The sequence below is a fragment of the Amblyomma americanum genome, chromosome 1 (assembly GCF_052857255.1).
Source record: "Amblyomma americanum isolate KBUSLIRL-KWMA chromosome 1, ASM5285725v1, whole genome shotgun sequence".
NCBI lineage: Eukaryota > Metazoa > Arthropoda > Arachnida > Ixodida > Ixodidae > Amblyomma > Amblyomma americanum.
Genome location: NC_135497.1, coordinates 532,799,160 through 532,822,818, shown reverse-complemented (window position 1 = coordinate 532,822,818; position 23,659 = coordinate 532,799,160). Strand labels below are relative to the sequence as shown.

General features: G+C 48.8%; 11 non-coding genes across 11 annotated transcripts; all 11 read left to right on the top strand.

The window, feature by feature from the left end:
• The first annotated feature begins 2,649 nt into the window (after nt 1–2,649).
• Nucleotides 2,650–2,723, top strand: TRNAS-UGA (transfer RNA serine (anticodon UGA)). The gene has a single exon. It is a non-coding gene; the product is annotated as a tRNA-Ser (tRNA).
• Nucleotides 2,724–5,592: 2,869 nt separating this feature from the next.
• On the top strand, nt 5,593–5,666 carry TRNAL-CAA (transfer RNA leucine (anticodon CAA)). The gene has a single exon. It is a non-coding gene; the product is annotated as a tRNA-Leu (tRNA).
• Nucleotides 5,667–7,067: 1,401 nt separating this feature from the next.
• TRNAS-GGA (transfer RNA serine (anticodon GGA)) lies at nt 7,068–7,141 on the top strand. Its single transcript has one exon. It is a non-coding gene; the product is annotated as a tRNA-Ser (tRNA).
• Nucleotides 7,142–10,502: 3,361 nt separating this feature from the next.
• Nucleotides 10,503–10,576, top strand: TRNAS-GGA (transfer RNA serine (anticodon GGA)). Its single transcript has one exon. It is a non-coding gene; the product is annotated as a tRNA-Ser (tRNA).
• Nucleotides 10,577–10,991: 415 nt separating this feature from the next.
• Nucleotides 10,992–11,065, top strand: TRNAL-CAA (transfer RNA leucine (anticodon CAA)). The gene has a single exon. It is a non-coding gene; the product is annotated as a tRNA-Leu (tRNA).
• A 2,377-nt stretch (nt 11,066–13,442) lies between these two features.
• Nucleotides 13,443–13,516, top strand: TRNAS-UGA (transfer RNA serine (anticodon UGA)). The gene has a single exon. It is a non-coding gene; the product is annotated as a tRNA-Ser (tRNA).
• A 3,359-nt stretch (nt 13,517–16,875) lies between these two features.
• Nucleotides 16,876–16,949, top strand: TRNAS-GGA (transfer RNA serine (anticodon GGA)). Its single transcript has one exon. It is a non-coding gene; the product is annotated as a tRNA-Ser (tRNA).
• A 416-nt stretch (nt 16,950–17,365) lies between these two features.
• Nucleotides 17,366–17,439, top strand: TRNAL-CAA (transfer RNA leucine (anticodon CAA)). Its single transcript has one exon. It is a non-coding gene; the product is annotated as a tRNA-Leu (tRNA).
• Nucleotides 17,440–19,327: 1,888 nt separating this feature from the next.
• TRNAS-GGA (transfer RNA serine (anticodon GGA)) lies at nt 19,328–19,401 on the top strand. Its single transcript has one exon. It is a non-coding gene; the product is annotated as a tRNA-Ser (tRNA).
• Nucleotides 19,402–20,798: 1,397 nt separating this feature from the next.
• On the top strand, nt 20,799–20,872 carry TRNAL-CAA (transfer RNA leucine (anticodon CAA)). The gene has a single exon. It is a non-coding gene; the product is annotated as a tRNA-Leu (tRNA).
• Nucleotides 20,873–23,249: 2,377 nt separating this feature from the next.
• On the top strand, nt 23,250–23,323 carry TRNAS-UGA (transfer RNA serine (anticodon UGA)). Its single transcript has one exon. It is a non-coding gene; the product is annotated as a tRNA-Ser (tRNA).
• Nucleotides 23,324–23,659: the final 336 nt, after the last annotated feature.

Sequence of the window (23,659 nt, the reverse complement as noted above, 5' to 3'; positions counted from 1 at the left end):
TGCCATAGGTAGCTTAAGAGGGCTCTCGCACAGTTTCCGCCCTCGCCGTTAGGTGACGGTCCACGTCACGCTCGCGGTTTACAGGACGTGCTACGTCCGCCGCTAAGGTCGAGAGTGGCGCTGGTGAACACTCTCAAGGTTCGCTTACACCCAATGAACATAAATACCCACGAGAGCAGCAGATTGGACAGCCGTCGCCGTAGCTCAGTTGGTAAGAGCACCGGACGCGATATTCGGCGGTCGTGGGTTCGGATCCCACCGGGGGCATGGTTGTTTTTGCTGCTGCTTTATAAGTATTTCCTTTAAGGTATTTATTAATATAAGTACTACAATATCCCACTGATAAGCACAACACATAAAAAACATTCCCGTATGCACCTTGGTTTCGGTGACTGTTGGCTCCCTTCATAGGTTTGTCAAACGGGCCCCTCATTTCTTTTAACTTACCTGCTAATAGCTTAACGAGGGTCTCGGTTCTGGCAGTCTTGATGCCATAGCTAGCTTAAGAGGGCTCTCGCACAGTTTCCGCCCTCGCCGTTAGATGACGTTCCACGTCACGCTCGCGGTATTACAGGATGTGCTACGTCCGCCGCTATGGTCGAGGGTGGCGCTGGTGAACACTCTCAAGGTTCTCTTACACCCAATGAACATAAATACCCACGAGAGCAGCAGATTGGACAGCCGTCGCCGTAGCTCAGTTGGTAAGAGCACCGAGCGCGATATTCGGAGGTTGTGGGTTCTGATCCCACCGGCGGCATGGTTGTTTTTTCTGCTGCTTTATAAGTAATTTTCTTTAAGCGATTTATTAATCTAAGTACCACAATATCCCACTGATAAGCACAATACATAAAAAAAACATTCCCCTATGCACCTTGGTTTCGGTGACTGTTGGCTCCCTTCATAGGTTTGTCAAACGGGCCCCTCATTTCCTTTAACTTACCTGCTAATAGCTTAACGAGGGTCTTGGTTCTGGCAGTCTTGACACCATAGGTAGCTTAAGAGGGCTCTCGCACAGTTTCCGCCCTCGCCGTTAGGTGACGTTCCACGTCACGCTCGCTGTATTACAGGACGTGCTACGTCCGCCGCTAAGGTCGAGGGTGGCGCTGGTGAACACTCTCAAGGTTCGCTTACACCCAATGAACATAAATACCCACGAGAGCAGCAGATTGGACAGCCGTCGCCGTAGCTCAGTTGGTAAGAGCACCGGACGCGATATTCGGAGGTCGTTGGTTCGGATCCCACCGGCGGCATGGTTGTTTTTTCTGTTGCTTTAAAGTAATTTTTTTAAGCGATTTATTAATCTAAGTACTATAATATCCCACTGGTAAGCACAACACATAAAAAAACATTCCCCTATGCACCTTGGTTTCGGTGACTGTTGGCTCCCTTCATAGGTTTGTCAAACGGGCCCTTCATTTCCTTTAACATACCTGCTAATAGCTTAGGGAGGGTCTCGGTTCTGGCAGTTTTGATGCCATAGGTAGCTTATGAGGGCTCTCGCACAGTTTCCGCCCTCGCCGTTAGGTGACGTTCCACGTCACGCTCGCGGTATTACAGGACGTGCTACGTCCGCCGCTATGGTCGAGGGGGGCGCTGGTGAACACTCTCAAGGTTCGCTTACACCCAATGAACATAATTACCCACGAGAGCAGCAGATTGGAGAGCCGTTGCCGTAGCTCAGTTGGTAAGAGCACCGGACGCGATATTCGGCGGTCGTAGATTCGGATCCCACTGGCGGCTTGATTGTTTTTTCTGCTGCTTTATAAATATATTCTTTAAACGATTTATTAATCTAAGTACTACAATATCCCACTGATAAGCACAACACATAAAAAAAACATTCCCCTATGCACCTTGGTTTCGGTGACTGTTGGCTCCCTTCATAGGTTTGTCAAACGGGCCCCTCATTTCTTTTAACTTACCTGCTAATAGCTTAACGAGGGTCTCGGTTTTGGCAGTCTTCATGCCATAGGTAGCTTAAGAGGGCTCTCGCACATTTTCCGCACTCGTCCTTAGATGACGTTCCACGTCACGCTCGCTGTATTACAGGACGGGCTACGTCCGCCGCTAAGGTCGAGGGTGGCGCTGGTGAACACTTTTAAGGTTCGCTTACACCCAATGAACATAAATACCCACGAAAGCAGCAGATTCGACAGCCGTCGCCGTAGCTCAGTTGGTAAGAGCACCGAACGTGATATTTGGAGGTCGTTGGTTAGGATCCCACCGGCGGCATGGTTGTTTTTCAGGCGCTTTATAAGTAATTTTCTTTAAGCGATTTACTAATATAAGGGCTATAATATCCCACTGATCAGCACAACGCATAAAAAACATTCCCCTATGCACCTTGGTTTCGGTGACTGTTGGCTCCCTTCATAGGTTTGTCAAACGGGCCCCTCCTTTCCTTTAACTTACCTGCTAATAGCTTAACGAGGGTCTCAGTTCTGGCAGTCTTGATGCCATAGGTAGCTTAAGAGGGCTCTCGCACAGTTTCCGCCCTCGTCCTTTGATGATGTTCCACGTCACGCTCGCAGTATTGCAGAACGTGCTACGTCCGCCGCTATAGGTCGAGGGTGGCGCTGGTGAACACTCTCAAGGTTCGCTTACACCCAATGAACATAAATACCCACGAGAGCAGCACATTGGACAGCCGTCGCCGTAGCTCAGTTGGTAAGAGCACCGGACGTGATATTCGGCGGTCGTGGGTTCGGATCCCACCGGCGGCATGGTTGTTTTTTCTGCTGCTTTATAAGTAATTTTCTTTAAGCGATATTTTAATCTAAGTACTACAATATCCCACTGATAAGCACAACACATAAATAAACATTCCCCTATGCACCTTGGTTTCGGTGACTGTTGGCTCCCTTCATAGGTTTGTCAAACGGGCCCCTCATTTCCTTTAACTTCCCTGCTAATAGCTTAGCGAGGGTCTCGGTTCTGGCAGTCTTGATGCCATAGGTAGATTAAGAGGGCTCTAGCACAGTTTCCGCCCTCGTCCTTAGATGACGTTCCACGTCACGCTCGCGGTATTACAGGACGTGCTACGTCCGCCGCTAAGGTCGAGGGTGGCACTGGTGAACACTCTCAAGGTTCGCTTGCACCCAGTGAACATAAATACCCACGAGAGCAGCAGATTGGACAGCCGTCGCCGTAGCTCAGTTGGTAAGAGCACCGAACGCGATATTCGGAGGTCGTGGGTTCGGATCCCACCGGCGGCATGGTTGTTTTTCTGCTGCTTTATAAGTAATTTTCTTTAAGCGATTTATTATTCTAAGTACTATAATATCCCACTGATAAGCACAACACATAAAAACATTCCCCTATGCACCTTGGTTTCGGTGACTGTTGTCTCCCTTCATAGGTTTGTCAAACGGGCCCCTCATTTCCTTTAACTTACCTGCTAATAGCTTAACGAGGGTCTGGGCTCTGGGAGTCTTGATGCCATAGGTAGCTTAAGAGGGCTCTCGCACAGTTTCCGCCCTCGCCGTTAGATTACGTTCCACATCACGCTCGCGGTTTACAGGACGTGCTACGTCCGCCGCTATGGTCGAGGGTGGCGCTGGTGAACACTCTCAAGGTTCGCTTACACCCAATGAACATAAATGCCCACGAGAGAAGCAGATTGGACAGCCGTTGCCGTAGTTCAGTTGGTAAGAGCACCGGACGCGATATTCTGCGGTCGTGGGTTCGCATCCTACCGGCGGCATGGTTGTTTTTTCTGCTGCTTTATAAGTAATTTTCTTTAAGCGATTTTTTAATCTAAGTACTACAATATCCCACTGATAAGCAAAACACATAAATAAACATTCCCCTATGCACCTTGGTTTCGGTGACTGTTGGCTCCCTTAATAGGTTTGTCAAACGGGCCCCTCATTTCCTTTAAGTTACCTGCTTATAGCTTAACGAGGGTCTCGGTTCTGGCAGTCTTGATGTCATAGGTAGCTTAAGAGGGCTCTCGCACAGTTTCCGCCCTCGCCGTTAGATGACGTTCCACGTCACTCTCGCGGTATTACAGGACGTGCTACATCCGCCTCTATGGTCGAGGGTGGCGCTGGTGAACACTCTCAAGGTTCGCTTACACCCAATGAACATAAATACCCACGAGAGCAGCAGATTGGACAGCCGTCGCCGTAGCTCAGTTGGTAAGAGCACCGGACGCGATATTTGGAGGTCGTGGGTTCGGATCCGACCGGTGGCATGGTTGTTTTTTCTGTTGCTTTATAAGTAATTTTCTTTAAGCGATTTATTAATCTAAGTACTATAATATCCCACTGGTAAGCACAACACATAAAAAAAAATTCCCCTATGCACCTTGGTTTCGGTGACTATTGGCTGCCTTCATAGGTTTGTCAAAAGGGCCCCTCATTTGCTTTAACTTACCTGCTAATAGCTTAACGAGGGTCTTGGTTCTGGCAGTCTTGATGCCATAGGTAGCTTAAGAGGGCTCTCGCACAGTTTCCGCCCTCGCCGTTAGATGACGTTCCACGTGACGCTCGCGGTATTACAGGACGTGCTACGTTCGCCTCTATGGTTGAGGTTGGCGCTGGTGAACACTCTCAAGGTTCGCTTACAACCAATGAACATAAATACCCACTTGAGCATCAGATAGGACAGCCGTCGCTGTAGCTCAGTTGGTAAGAGCACCGGACGCGATATTCGGAGGTCGTGGGTTCGGATCCCACCGGCGGCATGGTTGTTTTTTTGCTTTATAAGTATTTTCTTTAAGCTATTTATAAATCTAGGTACTACAATATTCCACTGATAAGCACAACACATAAAAAACATTCCCCTATGCACCTCGGTTTCGGTGACTGTTGGCTCCCTTCATAGGTTTGTCAAACGGGCCCCTCATTTCCTTTAACTTACCTGCTAATAGCTTAACGAGGGTCTCCGTTCTGGCAGTCTTGATGCCATAGGTAGCTTAAGAGGGCTCTCGCACAGTTTACGCCCTCGTCTTTAGATGACGTTCCACGTCACGCTCGTGGTATTACAGGACGTGCTACGTCCGCCGCTATGGTCGAGGGTGGCGCTGGTGAACACTCTCAAGGTTCTCTTACACCCAATGAACATAAATACCCACGAGAGCAGCAGATTGGACAGCCGTCGCCGTAGCTCAGTTGGTAAGAGCACCGAGCGCGATATTCTGAGGTTGTGGGTTCTGATCCCACCGGCGGCATGGTTGTTTTTCTGCTGCTTTATAAGTAATTTTCTTTAAGCGATTTATTAATCTAAGTACTACAATATCCCACTGATAAGCACAACACATAAAAAAAAACATTCCCCTATGCACCTTGGTTTCGGTGACTGTTGGCTCCCTTCATAGGTTTGTCAAACGGGCCCCTCATTTCCTTTAACTTACCTGCTAATAGCTTAACGAGGGTCTTGGTTCTGGCAGTCTTGATGCCATAGGTAGATTAAGAGGGCTCTCGCACAGTTTCCGCCCTCGTCCTTAGATGACGTTCCACGTCACGCTCGCGGTATTACAGGACGTGCTACGTCCGCCGCTAAGGTCGAGGGTGGCACTGGTGAACACTCTCAAGGTTCGCTTACACCTAATGAACATAAATACCCACGAGAGCAGCAGATTGGACAGCCGTCGCCGTAGCTCAGTTGGTAAGAGCACCGAACGCAATATTCGGAGGTCGTGGGTTCGGATCCCACCGGCGGCATGGTTGTTTTTCTGCTGCTTTATAAGTAATTTTCTTTAAGCGATTTATTAATCTAAGTACTATATTATCCCACTGGTAAGCACAACACATAAAAAACATTCCCCTATGCACCTTGGTTTCGGTGACTGTTGGCTCCCTTCAGAGGTTTGTCAAACGGGCCCCTCATTTCCTTTAACATACCTGCTAATAGCTTAGCGAGGGTCTCGGTTCTGGCAGTTTTGATGCCATAGGTAGTTTATGAGGGCTCTCGCACAGTTTCCGCCCTCGCCGTTAGGTGACGTTCCACGTCACGCTCGCGGTATTACAGGACGTGCTACGTCCGCCGCTATGGTCGAGGGTGGCGCTGGCGAACACTCTCAAGGTTCGCTTACACCCAATGAACATAATTACCCACGAGAGCAGCAGATTGGAGAGCCGTTGCCGTAGCTCAGTTGGTAAGAGCACCGGACGCGATATTCGGCGGTCGTAGGTTCGGATCCCACTGGCGGCTTGATTGTTTTTTCTGCTGCTTTAAAAGTATATTCTTTAAACGATTTATTAATCTAAGTACTACAATATCCCACTGATAAGCACAACACATAAAAAAAAAACATTCCCCTATGCACCTTGGTTTCGGTGACTGTTGGCTCCCTTCATAGGTTTGTCAAACGGGCCCCTCATTTCTTTTAACTTACCTGCTAATAGCTTAACGAGGGTCTCGGTTTTGGCAGTCTTCATGCCATGGGTAGCTTAAGAGGGCTCTCGCACATTTTCCGCACTCGTCCTTAGATGACGTTCCACGTCACGCTCGCTGTATTACAGGACGTGCTACGTCCGCGGCTAACGGCGAGGGTGGCGCTGGTGAACACTCTCAAGGTTCGCTTACACCCAATGAACATAAATCCCCACGAAAGCAGCAGATTCGACAGCCGTCGCCGTAGCTCAGTTGGTAAGAGCACCGAACGTGATATTTGGAGGTCGTTGGTTAGGAACCCACCGGCGGCATGGTTGTTTTTCAGGCGCTTTATAAGTAATTTTCTTTAAGCAATTTACTAATATAAGTACTATAATATCCCACTGATCAGCACAACGCATAAAAAACATTCCCCTATGCACCTTGGCTTCGGTGACTGTTGGCTCCCTTCATAGGTTTGTCAAACGGGCCCCTCCTTTCCTTTAACTTACCTGCTAATAGCTTAACGAGGGTCTCGGTTCTGGCAGTCCTGATGCCATAGGTAGCTTAAGAGGGCTCTCGCACAGTTTCCGCCCTCGTCCTTTGATGACGTTCCACGTCACGCTCGCAGTATTGCAGAACGTGCTACGTCCGCCGCTATAGGTCGAGGGTGGCGCTGGTGAACACTCTAAAGGTTCGCTTACACCCAATGAACATAAATTCCCACGAGAGCAGCAGATTGGACAGCCGTCGCCGTAGCTCAGTTGGTAAGAGCACCGGACGGGATATTCGGAGGTCGTGAGTTCGGATCCCACCGGCGGCATGGTTGTTTTTTCTGTTGCATTATAAGTAATTTTCTTTAAGCGATTTAATAATCTAAGTACTATAATATCCCACTGGTAAGCACAACACATAAAAAACATTCCCCTATGCACCTTGTTTCGGTGACTGTTGGCTCCCTTCATAGGTTTGTCAAACGGGCCCCTCTTTTCCTTGAACTTACCTGCTAATAGCTTAACGAGGGTCTCGGTTTTGGCAGTCTTCATGCCATAGGTAGCTTAAGAGGGCTCTCGCACATTTTCCGCACTCGTCCTTAGATGACGTTCCACGTCACGCTCGCTGTATTACAGGACGTGCTACGTCCGCGGCTAAGGGCGAGGGTGGCGCTGGTGAACACTCTCAAGGTTCGCTTACACCCAATGAACATAAATCCCCACGAAAGCAGCAGATTCGACAGCCGTCGTTGTAGCTCAGTTGGTAAGAGCACCGAACGTGATATTTGGAGGTCGTTGGTTAGGATCCCACCGGCGGCATGGTTGTTTTTCACGCGCTTTATAAGAAATTTTCTTTAAGCAATTTACTAATATAAGTACTATAATATCCCACTGATCAGCACAACGCATAAAAAACATTCCCCTATGCACCTTGGCTTCGGTGACTGTTGGCTCCCTTCATAGGTTTGTCAAACGGGCCCCTCCTTTCCTTTAACTTACCTGCTAATAGCTTAACGAGGGTCTCGGTTCTGGCAGTCCTGATGCCATAGGTAGCTTAAGAGGGCTCTCGCACAGTTTCCGCCCTCGTCCTTTGATGACGTTCCACGTCACGCTCGCAGTATTGCAGAACGTGCTACGTCCGCCGCTATAGGTCGAGGGTGGCGCTGGTGAACACTCTAAAGGTTCGCTTACACCAAATGAACATAAATTCCCACGAGAGCAGCAGATTGGACAGCCGTCGCCGTAGCTCAGTTGGTAAGAGCACCGGACGCGATATTCGGAGGTCGTGGGTTCGGATCCCACCGGCGGCATGGTTGTTTTTTTTGTTGCATTATAAGTAATTTTCTTTAAGCGATTTATTAATCTAAGTACTATAATATCCCACTGGTAAGCACAACACATAAAAAACATTCCCCTATGCACCTTGTTTCGGTGACTGTTGGCTCCCTTCATAGGTTTGTCAAACGGGCCCCTCTTTTCCTTTAACTTACCTGCTAATAGCTTAGCGAGCGTCTGGGTTCTGGGAGTCTTGATGCCATAGGTAGCTTAAGAGGGCTCTCGCACAGTTTCCGCCCTCGCCGTTAGATTACGTTCCACATCACGCTCGCGGTTTACAGGACGTGCTACGTCCGCCGCTAAGGTCGAGGGTGGCGCTGGTGAACACTCTCAAGGTTCGCTTACACCCAATGAACATAAATACCCACGAGAGCAGCAGATTGGACAGCCGTCGCCGTAGCTCAGTTGGTAAGAGCACCGAATGTGATATTTGGAGGTCGTTGGTTAGGATCCCACCGGCGGCATGGTTGTTTTTTCAGGTGCTTCATAAGTAATTTTCTTTAAGCGATTTACTAATATAAGTACTATAATATCCCACTGATCAGCACAACGCATAAAAAATATTCCCCTATGCACCTTGGTTTCGGAGACTGTTGGCTCCCTTCATAGGTTTGTCAAACGGGCCCCTCATTTCCTTTAACTTACCTGCTAATAGCTTAACGAGGGTTTTGGTTCTGGCAGTCTTGATGCCATAGGTAGCTTAAGAGGGCTCTCGCACAGTTTCCGCCCTCGCCGTTAGATGACGTTCCACGTCACGCTCGCGGTATTACAGGACGTGCTACGTCCGCCGCTATGGTCGAGGGTGGCGCTGGTGAACACTCTCAATGTGCGCTTACACCCAATGAACATAAATACCCACGAGAGCAGCAGATTGGACAGCCGTCACCGTAGCTCAGTTGGTAAGAGCACCGAGCGCGATATTCGGAGGTTGTGGGTTCGGATCCCACCGGCGGCATGGTTGTTTTTTCTGCTGCTTTATAAGTAATTTTCTTTAAGCGATTTATTAATCTAAGTACTACAATATCCCACTGATAAGCACAACATTTAAAAAAACATTCCCCTATGCACCTTGGTTTCGGTGACTGTTGGCTCCCTTCATAGGTTTGTCAAACGGGTCCCTCATTTCCTTTAACTTACCTGCTAATAGCTTAACGAGGGTCTCGGTTCTGGCAGTCTTGATGCCATAGGTAGCTTAAGAGGGCTCTCGCACAGTTTCCGCCCTCGCCGTTAGATGACGTTCCAGGTCACGCTCGCGGTATTACAGGACGTGCTACGTCCGCCGCTATGGTCGAGGGTGGCGCTGGTGAACACTCTCAAGGTTCTCTTACACCCAATGAACATAAATACCTAAGAGAGCAGCAGATTGGACAGCCGTCGCCGTAGCTCAGTTGGTAAGAGCACCGAGCGCGATATTCGGAGGTTGTGGGTTCTGATCCCACCGGCGGCATGGTTGTTTTTTCTGCTGCTTTATAAGTAATTTTCTTTAAGCGATTTATTAATCTAAGTACTACAATATCCCACTGATAAGCACAACACATAAAAAAACATTCCCCTATGCACCTTGGTTTCGGTGACTGTTGGCTCCCTTCATAGGTTTGTCAAACGGGCCCCTCATTTCCTTTACATACCTGCTAATAGCTTAGCGAGGGTCTCGGTTCTGGCAGTTTTGATGCCATAGGTAGCTTAAGAGGGCTCTCGCACATTTTCCGCACTCGTCCTTAGATGACGTTCCACGTCACGCTCGCTGTATTACAGGACGTGCTACGTCCGCCGCTTAGGTCGAGGGTGGCGCTGGTGAACACTCTCAAGGTTCGCTTACACCCAATGAACATAAATACCCACGAAAGCAGCAGATTCGACAGCCGTCGCCGTAGCTCAGTTGGTAAGAGCACCGAACGTGATATTTGGAGGTCGTTGGTTAGGATCCCACCGGCGGCATGGTTGTTTTTCAGGCGCTTTATAAGTAATTTTCTTTAAGCGATTTACTAATATATGTACTGTAATATCCCACTGATCAGCACAACGCATAAAAAACATTCCCCTATGCACCTTGGTTTCGGTGACTGTTGGCTCCCTTCATAGGTTTGTCAAACGGGCCCCTCCTTTCCTTTAACTTACCTGCTAATAGCTTAACGAGGGTCTCGGTTCTGGCAGTCCTGATGCCATATGTAGCTTAAGAGGGCTCTCGCACAGTTTCCGCCCTCGTCCTTTGATGACGTTCCACGTCACGCTCGCAGTATTGCAGAACGTGCTACGTCCGCCGCTATAGGTCGAGGGTGGCGCTGGTGAACACTCTAAAGGTTCGCTTACACCCAATGAACATAAATTCCCACGAGAGCAGCAGATTGGACAGCCGTCGCCGTAGCTCAGTTGGTAAGAGCACCGGACGGGATATTCGGAGGTCGTGGCTTCGGATCCCACCGGCGGCATGGTTGTTTTTTCTGTTGCATTATAAGTATTTTCTTTAAGCGATTTATTAATCTAAGTACTATAATATCCCACTGGTAAGCACAACACATAAAAAACATTCCCCTATGCACCTTGTTTCGGTGACTGTTGTCTCCCTTCATAGGTTTGTCAAACGGGCCCATCATTTCTTTTATCTTACCTGCTAATAGCTTAGCGAGGGTCTCGGTTCTGGCAGTCTTGATGCCATAGGTAGATTAAGAGGGCTCTCGCACAGTTTCCGCCCTCGTCCTTAGATGACGTTCCACGTCACGCTCGCGGTATTACAGGACGTGCTACGTCCGCCGCTAAGGTCGAGAGTGGCACTGGTGAACACTCTCAAGGTTCGCTTACACCTAATGAACATAAATACCCACGAGAGCAGCAGATTGGACAGCCGTCGCCGTAGCTCAGTTGGTAAGAGCACCGAACGCAATATTCGGAGGTCGTGGGTTCGGATCCCACCGGCGGCATGGTTGTTTTTCTGCTGCTTCATAAGTAAGTTTCTTTAAGCGATTTATTATTATAAGTACTATAATATCCCACTGATAAGCACAACACATAAAAACATTCCCCTATGCACCTTGGTTTCGGTGACTGTTGTCTCCCTTCATAGGTTTTTTCAAACGGGCCCATCATTTCTTTTAACTTACCTGCTAATAGCTTATCGAGGGTCTGGGTTCTGGGAGTCTTGATGCCATAGGTAGCTTAAGAGGGCTCTCGCACAGTTTCCGCCCTCGCCGTTAGATTACGTTCCACATCACGCTCGCGGTTTACAGGACGTTCTCGTCCGCCGCTATGGTCGAGGGTGGCGCTGGTGAACACTCTCAAGGTTCGCTTACACCCAATGAACATAAATGCCCACGAGAGAAGCAGATTGGACAGCCGTTGCCGTAGTTCAGTTGGTAAGAGCACCGGAAGCGATATTCTGCGGTCGTGGGTTCGGATCCTACCGGCGGCATGGTTGTTTTTTCTGCTGCTTTATAAGTAATTTTCTTTAAGCGATTTATTAATCTAAGTACTATATTATCCCACTGGTAAGCACAACACATAAAAAACATTCCCCTATGCACCTTGGTTTCGGTGACTGTTGGCTCCCTTCATAGGTTTGTCAAACGGGCCCCTCATTTCCTTTAACTTACCTGCTAATAGCTTAACGAGGGTCTTGGTTCTGGCAGTCTTGACACCATAGGTAGCTTAAGAGGGCTCTCGCACAGTTTCCGCCCTCGCCGTTAGGTGACGTTCCACGTCACGCTCGCTGTATTACAGGACGTGCTACGTCCGCCGCTAAGGTCGAGGGTGGCGCTGGTGAACACTCTCAAGGTTCGCTTACACCCAATGAACATAAATACCCACGAGAGCAGCAGATTGGACAGCCGTCGCCGTAGCTCAGTTGGTAAGAGCACCGGACGCGATATTCGGAGGTCGTTGGTTCGGATCCCACCGGCGGCATGGTTGTTTTTTCTGTTGCTTTAAAGTAATTTTTTTAAGCGATTTATTAATCTAAGTACTATAATATCCCACTGGTAAGCACAACACATAAAAAAACATTCCCCTATGCACCTTGGTTTCGGTGACTGTTGGCTCCCTTCATAGGTTTGTCAAACGGGCCCTTCATTTCCTTTAACATACCTGCTAATAGCTTAGGGAGGGTCTCGGTTCTGGCAGTTTTGATGCCATAGGTAGCTTATGAGGGCTCTCGCACAGTTTCCGCCCTCGCCGTTAGGTGACGTTCCACGTCACGCTCGCGGTATTACAGGACGTGCTACGTCCGCCGCTATGGTCGAGGGGGGCGCTGGTGAACACTCTCAAGGTTCGCTTACACCCAATGAACATAATTACCCACGAGAGCAGCAGATTGGAGAGCCGTTGCCGTAGCTCAGTTGGTAAGAGCACCGGACGCGATATTCGGCGGTCGTAGATTCGGATCCCACTGGCGGCTTGATTGTTTTTTCTGCTGCTTTATAAGTATATTCTTTAAACGATTTATTAATCTAAGTACTACAATATCCCACTGATAAGCACAACACATAAAAAAACATTCCCCTATGCACCTTGGTTTCGGTGACTGTTGGCTCCCTTCATAGGTTTGTCAAACGGGCCCCTCATTTCTTTTAACTTACCTGCTAATAGCTTAACGAGGGTCTCGGTTTTGGCAGTCTTCATGCCATAGGTAGCTTAAGAGGGCTCTCGCACATTTTCCGCACTCGTCCTTAGATGACGTTCCACGTCACGCTCGCTGTATTACAGGACGTGCTACGTCCGCCGCTAAGGTCGAGGGTGGCGCTGGTGAACACTTTTAAGGTTCGCTTACACCCAATGAACATAAATACCCACGAAAGCAGCAGATTCGACAGCCGTCGCCGTAGCTCAGTTGGTAAGAGCACCGAACGTGATATTTGGAGGTCGTTGGTTAGGATCCCACCGGCGGCATGGTTGTTTTTCAGGCGCTTTATAAGTAATTTTCTTTAAGCGATTTACTAATATAAGGGCTATAATATCCCACTGATCAGCACAACGCATAAAAAACATTCCCCTATGCACCTTGGTTTCGGTGACTGTTGGCTCCCTTCATAGGTTTGTCAAACGGGCCCCTCCTTTCCTTTAACTTACCTGCTAATAGCTTAACGAGGGTCTCAGTTCTGGCAGTCTTGATGCCATAGGTAGCTTAAGAGGGCTCTCGCACAGTTTCCGCCCTCGTCCTTTGATGACGTTCCACGTCACGCTCGCAGTATTGCAGAACGTGCTACGTCCGCCGCTATAGGTCGAGGGTGGCGCTGGTGAACACTCTCAAGGTTCGCTTACACCCAATGAACATAAATACCCACGAGAGCAGCACATTGGACAGCCGTCGCCGTAGCTCAGTTGGTAAGAGCACCGGACGTGATATTCGGCGGTCGTGGGTTCGGATCCCACCGGCGGCATGGTTGTTTTTTCTGCTGCTTTATAAGTAATTTTCTTTAAGCGATTTATTATTCTAAGTACTATAATATCCCACTGATAAGCACAACACATAAAAACATTCCCCTATGCACCTTGGTTTCGGTGACTGTTGTCTCCCTTCATAGGTTTGTCAAAAGGGCCCCTCATTTCCTTTAACTTCCCTGCTAATAGCTTAGCGAGGGTCTCGGTTCTGGCAGTCTTGATGCCATAGGTAGATTAAGAGGGCTCTCGCACAGTTTCCGCCCTCGTCCTTAGATGACGTTCCACGTCACGCTCGCGGTATTACAGGACGTGCTACGTCCACCGCTAAGGTCGAGGGTGGCACTGGTGAACACTCTCAAGGTTCGCTTGCACCCAATGAACATAAATACCCACGAGAGCAGCAGATTGGACAGCCGTCGCCGTAGCTCAGTTGGTAAGAGCACCGAACGCGATATTCGGAGGTCGTGGGTTCGGATCCCACCGGCGGCATGGTTGTTTTTCTGCTGCTTTATAAGTAATTTTCTTTAAGCGATTTATTATTCTAAGTACTATAATATCCCACTGATAAGCACAACACATAAAAACATTCCCCTATGCACCTTGGTTTCGGTGACTGTTGTCTCCCTTCATAGGTTTGTCAAAAGGGCCCCTCATTTCCTTTAACTTACCTGCTAATAGCTTAACGAGGGTCTGGGCTCTGGGAGTCTTGATGCCATAGGTAGCTTAAGAGGGCTCTCGCACAGTTTCCGCCCTCGCCGTTAGATTACGTTCCACATCACGCTCGCGGTTTACAGGACGTGCTACGTCCGCCGCTATGGTCGAGGGTGGCGCTGGTGAACACTCTCAAGTTTCGCTTACACCCAATGAACATAAATGCCCACGAGAGAAGCAGATTGGACAGCCGTTGCCGTAGTTCAGTTGGTAAGAGCACCGGACGCGATATTCTGCGGTCGTGGGTTCGGATCCTACCGGCGGCATGGTTGTTTTTTCTGCTGCTTTATAAGTAATTTTCTTTAAGCGATTTTTTAATCTAAGTACTACAATATCCCACTGATAAGCAAAACACATAAATAAACATTCCCCTATGCACCTTGGTTTCGGTGACTGTTGGCTCCCTTAATAGGTTTGTCAAACGGGCCCCTCATTTCCATTAAGTTACCTGCTTATAGCTTAACGAGGGTCTCGGTTCTGGCAGTCTTGATGTCATAGGTAGCTTAAGAGGGCTCTCGCACAGTTTCCGCCCTCGCCGTTAGATGACGTTCCACGTCACTCTCGCGGTATTACAGGACGTGCTACATCCGCCTCTATGGTCGAGGGTGGCGCTGGTGAACACTCTCAAGGTTCGCTTACACCCAATGAACATAAATACCCACGAGAGCAGCAGATTGGACAGCCGTCGCCGTAGCTCAGTTGGTAAGAGCACCGGACGCGATATTCGGAGGTCGTGGGTTCGGATCCGACCGGTGGCATGGTTGTTTTTTCTGTTGCTTTATAAGTAATTTTCTTTAAGCGATTTATTAATCTAAGTACTATAATATCCCACTGGTAAGCACAACACATAAAAAAAAATTCCCCTATGCACCTTGGTTTCGGTGACTATTGGCTGCCTTCATAGGTTTGTCAAAAGGGCCCCTCATTTGCTTTAACTTACCTGCTAATAGCTTAACGAGGGTCTTGGTTCTGGCAGTCTTGATGCCATAGGTAGCTTAAGAGGGCTCTCGCACAGTTTCCGCCCTCGCCGTTAGATGACGTTCCACGTGACGCTCGCGGTATTACAGGACGTGCTACGTTCGCCTCTATGGTTGAGGTTGGCGCTGGTGAACACTCTCAAGGTTCGCTTACAACCAATGAACATAAATACCCACTTGAGCATCAGATAGGACAGCCGTCGCTGTAGCTCAGTTGGTAAGAGCACCGGACGCGATATTCGGAGGTCGTGGGCTCGGATCCCACCGGCGGCATGGTTGTTTTTTTGCTTTATAAGTATTTTCTTTAAGCTATTTATAAATCTAGGTACTACAATATTCCACTGATAAGCACAACACATAAAAAACATTCCCCTATGCACCTCGGTTTCGGTGACTGTTGGCTCCCTTCATAGGTTTGTCAAACGGGCCCCTCATTTCCTTTAACTTACCTGCTAATAGCTTAACGAGGGTCTCCGTTCTGGCAGTCTTGATGCCATAGGTAGCTTAAGAGGGCTCTCGCACAGTTTACGCCCTCGTCTTTAGATGACGTTCCACGTCACGCTCGCGGTATTACAGGACGTGCTACGTCCGCCGCTATGGTCGAGGGTGGCGCTGGTGAACACTCTCAAGGTTCTCTTACACCCAATGAACATAAATACCCACGAGAGCAGCAGATTGGACAGCCGTCGCCGTAGCTCAGTTGGTAAGAGCACCGAGCGCGATATTCTGAGGTTGTGGGTTCTGATCCCACCGGCGGCATGGTTGTTTTTCTGCTGCTTTATAAGTAATTTTCTTTAAGCGATTTATTAATCTAAGTACTACAATATCCCACTGATAAGCACAACACATAAAAAAAAAACATTCCCCTATGCACCTTGGTTTCGGTGACTGTTGGCTCCCTTCATAGGTTTGTCAAACGGGCCCCTCATTTCCTTTAACTTACCTGCTAATAGCTTAACGAGGGTCTTGGTTCTGGCAGTCTTGACGCCATAGGTAGCTTAAGAGGGCTCTCGCACAGTTTCCGCCCTCGCCGTTAGGTGACGTTCCACGTCACGCTCGCTGTATTACAGGACGTGCTACGTCCGCCGCTAAGGTCGAGGGTGGCGCTGGTGAACACTCTCAAGGTTCGCTTACACCCAATGAACATAAATACCCTCGAGAGCAGCAGATTGGACAGCCGTCGCCGTAGCTCAGTTGGTAAGAGCACAGGACGCGATATTCGGAGGTCGTGGGTTCGGATCCCACAGGCGGCATGGTTGTTTTTCAGGCGCTTTTTAAGTAATTTTCTTTAAGCGATTTACTAATATAAGTACTATAATATCCCACTGATCAGCACAACGCATAAAAAACATTCCCCTATGCACCTTGGTTTCGGTGACTGTTGGCTCCCTTCATAGGTTTGTCAAACGGGCCCCTCCTTTCCTTTAACTTACCTGCTAATAGCTTAACGAGGGTCTCGGTTCTGGCAGTCCTGATGCCATAGGTAGCTTAAGAGGGCTCTCGCACAGTTTCCGCCCTCGTCCTTTGATGACGTTCCACGTCACGCTCGCAGTATTGCAGAACGTGCTACGTCCGCCGCTATAGGTCGAGGGTGGCGCTGGTGAACACTCTAAAGGTTCGCTTACACCCAATGAACATAAATTCCCACGAGAGCAGCAGATTGGACAGCCGTCGCCGTAGCTCAGTTGGTAAGAGCACCGGACGGGATATTCGGAGGTCGTGGGTTCGGATCCCACCGGCGGCATGGTTGTTTTTTCTGTTGCATTATAAGTAATTTTCTTTAAGCGATTTAATAATCTAAGTACTATAATATCCCACTGGTAAGCACAACACATAAAAAACATTCCCCTATGCACCTTGTTTCGGTGACTGTTGGCTCCCTTCATAGGTTTGTCAAACGGGCCCCTCTTTTCCTTTAACTTACCTGCTAATAGCTTAGCGAGGGTCTCGGTTCTGGCAGTCTTGATGCCATAGGTAGATTAAGTGGGCTCTCGCACAGTTTCCGCCCTCGTCCTTAGATGACGTTCCACGTCACGCTCGCGGTATTACAGGACGTGCTACGTCCGCCGCTAAGGTCGAGGGTGGCACTGGTGAACACTCTCAAGGTTCGCTTACACCTAATGAACATAAATACCCACGAGAGCAGCAGATTGGACAGCAGTCGCCGTAGCTCAGTTGGTAAGAGCACCGAACGCAATATTCGGAGGTCGTGGGTTCGGATCCCACCGGCGGCATGGTTGTTTTTCTGCTGCTTCATAAGTAAGTTTCTTTAAGCGATTTATTATTATAAGTACTATAATATCCCACTGATAAGCACAACACATAAAAACATTCCCCTATGCACCTTGGTTTCGGTGACTGTTGTCTCCCTTCATAGGTTTGTCAAACGGGCCCATCATTTCTTTTAACTTACCTGCTAATAGCTTAACGAGGGTCTGGGTTCTGGGAGTCTTGATGCCATAGGTAGCTTAAGAGGGCTCTCGCACAGTTTCCGCCCTCGCCGTTAGATTACGTTCCACATCACGCTCGCGGTTTACAGGACGTTCTCGTCCGCCGCTATGGTCGAGGGTGGCGCTGGTGAACACTCTCAAGGTTCGCTTACACCCAATGAACATAAATGCCCACGAGAGAAGCAGATTGGACAGCCGTTGCCGTAGTTCAGTTGGTAAGAGCACCGGAAGCGATATTCTGCGGTCGTGGGTTCGGATCCTACCGCCGGCATGGTTGTTTTTTCTGCTGCTTTATAAGTAATTTTCTTTAAGCGATTTATTAATCTAAGTACTATATTATCCCACTGGTAAGCACAACACATAAAAAACATTCCCCTATGCACCTTGGTTTCGGTGACTGTTGGCTCCCTTCAGAGGTTTGTCAAACGGGCCCCTCATTTCCTTTAACATACCTGCTAATAGCTTAGCGAGGGTCTCGGTTCTGGCAGTTTTGATGCCATAGGTAGTTTATGAGGGCTCTCGCACAGTTTCCGCCCTCGCCGTTAGGTGACGTTCCACGTCACGCTCGCGGTATTACAGGACGTGCTACGTCCGCCGCTATGGTCGAGGGTGGCGCTGGCGAACACTCTCAAGGTTCGCTTACACCCAATGAACATAATTACCCACGAGAGCAGCAGATTGGAGAGCCGTTGCCGTAGCTCAGTTGGTAAGAGCACCGGACGCGATATTCGGCGGTCGTAGGTTCGGATCCCACTGGCGGCTTGATTGTTTTTTCTGCTGCTTTAAAAGTATATTCTTTAAACGATTTATTAATCTAAGTACTACAATATCCCACTGATAAGCACAACACATAAAAAAAAACATTCCCCTATGCACCTTGGTTTCGGTGACTGTTGGCTCCCTTCATAGGTTTGTCAAACGGGCCCCTCATTTCTTTTAACTTACCTGCTAATAGCTTAACGAGGGTCTCGGTTTTGGCAGTCTTCATGCCATGGGTAGCTTAAGAGGGCTCTCGCACATTTTCCGCACTCGTCCTTAGATGACGTTCCACGTCACGCTCGCTGTATTACAGGACGTGCTACGTCCGCGGCTAAGGGCGAGGGTGGCGCTGGTGAACACTCTCAAGGTTCGCTTACACCCAATGAACATAAATCCCCACGAAAGCAGCAGATTCGACAGCCGTCGCCGTAGCTCAGTTGGTAAGAGCACCGAACGTGATATTTGGAGGTCGTTGGTTAGGAACCCACCGGCGGCATGGTTGTTTTTCAGGCGCTTTATAAGTAATTTTCTTTAAGCAATTTACTAATATAAGTACTATAATATCCCACTGATCAGCACAACGCATAAAAAACATTCCCCTATACACCTTGGCTTCGGTGACTGTTGGCTCCCTTCATAGGTTTGTCAAACGGGCCCCTCATTTCCTTTAACTTACCTGCTAATAGCTTAACGAGGGTCTTGGTTCTGGCAGTCTTGACGCCATAGGTAGCTTAAGAGGGCTCTCGCACAGTTTCCGCCCTCGTCCTTTGATGACGTTCCACGTCACGCTCGCAGTATTGCAGAACGTGCTACGTCCGCCGCTATAGGTCGAGGGTGGCGCTGGTGAACACTCTAAAGGTTCGCTTACACCCAATGAACATAAATTCCCACGAGAGCAGCAGATTGGACAGCCGTCGCCGTAGCTCAGTTGGTAAGAGCACCGGACGGGATATTCGGAGGTCGTGGGTTCGGATCCCACCGGCGGCATGGTTGTTTTTTCTGTTGCATTATAAGTAATTTTCTTTAAGCGATTTAATAATCTAAGTACTATAATATCCCACTGGTAAGCACAACACATAAAAAACATTCCCCTATGCACCTTGTTTCGGTGACTGTTGGCTCCCTTCATAGGTTTGTCAAACGGGCCCCTCTTTTCCTTTAACTTACCTGCTAATAGCTTAACGAGGGTCTCGGTTTTGGCAGTCTTCATGCCATAGGTAGCTTAAGAGGGCTCTCGCACATTTTCCGCACTCGTCCTTAGATGACGTTCCACGTCACGCTCGCTGTATTACAGGACGTGCTACGTCCGCGGCTAAGGGCGAGGGTGGCGCTGGTGAACACTCTCAAGGTTCGCTTACACCCAATGAACATAAATCCCCACGAAAGCAGCAGATTCGACAGCCGTCGCCGTAGCTCAGTTGGTAAGAGCACCGAACGTGATATTTGGAGGTCGTTGGTTAGGATCCCACCGGCGGCATGGTTGTTTTTCAGGCGCTTTATAAGAAATTTTCTTTAAGCAATTTACTAATATAAGTACTATAATATCCCACTGATCAGCACAACGCATAAAAAACATTCCCCTATGCACCTTGGCTTCGGTGACTGTTGGCTCCCTTCATAGGTTTGTCAAACGGGCCCCTCCTTTCCTTTAACTTACCTGCTAATAGCTTAACGAGGGTCTCGGTTCTGGCAGTCCTGATGCCATAGGTAGCTTAAGAGGGCTCTCGCACAGTTTCCGCCCTCGTCCTTTGATGACGTTCCACGTCACGCTCGCAGTATTGCAGAACGTGCTACGTCCGCCGCTATAGGTCGAGGGTGGCGCTGGTGAACACTCTAAAGGTTCGCTTACACCAAATGAACATAAATTCCCACGAGAGCAGCAGATTGGACAGCCGTCGCCGTAGCTCAGTTGGTAAGAGCACCGGACGCGATATTCGGAGGTCGTGGGTTCGGATCCCACCGGCGGCATGGTTGTTTTTTTTGTTGCATTATAAGTAATTTTCTTTAAGCGATTTATTAATCTAAGTACTATAATATCCCACTGGTAAGCACAACACATAAAAAACATTCCCCTATGCACCTTGTTTCGGTGACTGTTGGCTCCCTTCATAGGTTTGTCAAACGGGCCCCTCTTTTCCTTTAACTTACCTGCTAATAGCTTAGCGAGGGTCTCGGTTCTGGCAGTCTTGATGCCATAGGTAGATTAAGAGGGCTCTCGCACAGTTTCCGCTCTCGTCCTTAGATGACGTTCCACGTCACGCTCGCGGTATTACAGGACGTGCTACGTCCGCCGCTAAGGTCGAGGGTGGCACTGGTGAACACTCTCAAGGTTCGCTTACACCCAATGAACATAAATACCCACGAGAGCAGCAGATTGGACAGCCGTCGCCGTAGCTCAGCTGGTAAGAGCACCGAACGCAATATTCGGTGGTCGTGGGTTCGGATCCCACCGGCGGCATGGTTGTTTTTCTGCTGCTTTATAAGTAAGTTTCTTTAAGCGATTTATTATTCTAAGTACTATAATATCCCACTGATAAGCACAACACATAAAAACATTCCCCTATGCACCTTGGTTTCGGTGACTGTTGTCTCCCTTCATAGGTTTTTTCAAACGGGCCCATCATTTCTTTTAACTTACCTGCTAATAGCTTATCGAGGGTCTGGGTTCTGGGAGTCTTGATGCCATAGGTAGCTTAAGAGGGCTCTCGCACAGTTTCCGCCCTCGCCGTTAGATTACGTTCCACATCACGCTCGCGGTTTACAGGACGTTCTCGTCCGCCGCTATGGTCGAGGGTGGCGCTGGTGAACACTCTCAAGGTTCGCTTACACCCAATGAACATAAATGCCCACGAGAGAAGCAGATTGGACAGCCGTTGCCGTAGTTCAGTTGGTAAGAGCACCGGAAGCGATATTCTGCGGTCGTGGGTTCGGATCCTACCGGCGGCATGGTTGTTTTTTCTGCTGCTTTATAAGTAATTTTCTTTAAGCGATTTATTAATCTAAGTACTATATTATCCCACTGGTAAGCACAACACATAAAAAACATTCCCCTATGCACCTTGGTTTCGGTGACTGTTGGCTCCCTTCATAGGTTTGTCAAACGGGCCCCTCATTTCCTTTAACTTACCTGCTAATAGCTTAACGAGGGTCTTGGTTCTGGCAGTCTTGACACCATAGGTAGCTTAAGAGGGCTCTCGCACAGTTTCCGCCCTCGCCGTTAGGTGACGTTCCACGTCACGCTCGCTGTATTACAGGACGTGCTACGTCCGCCGCTAAGGTCGAGGGTGGCGCTGGTGAACACTCTCAAGGTTCGCTTACACCCAATGAACATAAATACCCACGAGAGCAGCAGATTGGACAGCCGTCGCCGTAGCTCAGTTGGTAAGAGCACCGGACGCGATATTCGGAGGTCGTTGGTTCGGATCCCACCGGCGGCATGGTTGTTTTTTCTGTTGCTTTAAAGTAATTTTTTTAAGCGATTTATTAATCTAAGTACTATAATATCCCACTGGTAAGCACAACACATAAAAAAACATTCCCCTATGCACCTTGGTTTCGGTGACTGTTGGCTCCCTTCATAGGTTTGTCAAACGGGCCCTTCATTTCCTTTAACATACCTGCTAATAGCTTAGGGAGGGTCTCGGTTCTGGCAGTTTTGATGCCATAGGTAGCTTATGAGGGCTCTCGCACAGTTTCCGCCCTCGCCGTTAGGTGACGTTCCACGTCACGCTCGCGGTATTACAGGACGTGCTACGTCCGCCGCTATGGTCGAGGGGGGCGCTGGTGAACACTCTCAAGGTTCGCTTACACCCAATGAACATAATTACCCACGAGAGCAGCAGATTGGAGAGCCGTTGCCGTAGCTCAGTTGGTAAGAGCACCGGACGCGATATTCGGCGGTCGTAGATTCGGATCCCACTGGCGGCTTGATTGTTTTTTCTGCTGCTTTATAAGTATATTCTTTAAACGATTTATTAATCTAAGTACTACAATATCCCACTGATAAGCACAACACATAAAAAAACATTCCCCTATGCACCTTGGTTTCGGTGACTGTTGGCTCCCTTCATAGGTTTGTCAAACGGGCCCCTCATTTCTTTTAACTTACCTGCTAATAGCTTAACGAGGGTCTCGGTTTTGGCAGTCTTCATGCCATAGGTAGCTTAAGAGGGCTCTCGCACATTTTCCGCACTCGTCCTTAGATGACGTTCCACGTCACGCTCGCTGTATTACAGGACGTGCTACGTCCGCCGCTAAGGTCGAGGGTGGCGCTGGTGAACACTTTTAAGGTTCGCTTACACGCAATGAACATAAATACCCACGAAAGCAGCAGATTCGACAGCCGTCGCCGTAGCTCAGTTGGTAAGAGCACCGAACGTGATATTTGGAGGTCGTTGGTTAGGATCCCACCGGCGGCATGGTTGTTTTTCAGGCGCTTTATAAGTAATTTTCTTTAAGCGATTTACTAATATAAGGGCTATAATATCCCACTGATCAGCACAACGCATAAAAAACATTCCCCTATGCACCTTGGTTTCGGTGACTGTTGGCTCCCTTCATAGGTTTGTCAAACGGGCCCCTCCTTTCCTTTAACTTACCTGCTAATAGCTTAACGAGGGTCTCAGTTCTGGCAGTCTTGATGCCATAGGTAGCTTAAGAGGGCTCTCGCACAGTTTCCGCCCTCGTCCTTTGATGACGTTCCACGTCACGCTCGCAGTATTGCAGAACGTGCTACGTCCGCCGCTATAGGTCGAGGGTGGCGCTGGTGAACACTCTCAAGGTTCGCTTACACCCAATGAACATAAATACCCACGAGAGCAGCACATTGGACAGCCGTCGCCGTAGCTCAGTTGGTAAGAGCACCGGACGTGATATTCGGCGGTCGTGGGTTCGGATCCCACCGGCGGCATGGTTGTTTTTTCTGCTGCTTTATAAGTAATTTTCTTTAAGCGATATTTTAATCTAAGTACTACAATATCCCACTGATAAGCACAACACATAAATAAACATTCCCCTATGCACCTTGGTTTCGGTGACTGTTGGCTCCCTTCATAGGTTTGTCAAACGGGCCCCTCATTTCCTTTAACTTCCCTGCTAATAGCTTAGCGAGGGTCTCGGTTCTGGCAGTCTTGATGCCATAGGTAGATTAAGAGGGCTCTCGCACAGTTTCCGCCCTCGTCCTTAGATGACGTTCCACGTCACGCTCGCGGTATTACAGGACGTGCTACGTCCACCGCTAAGGTCG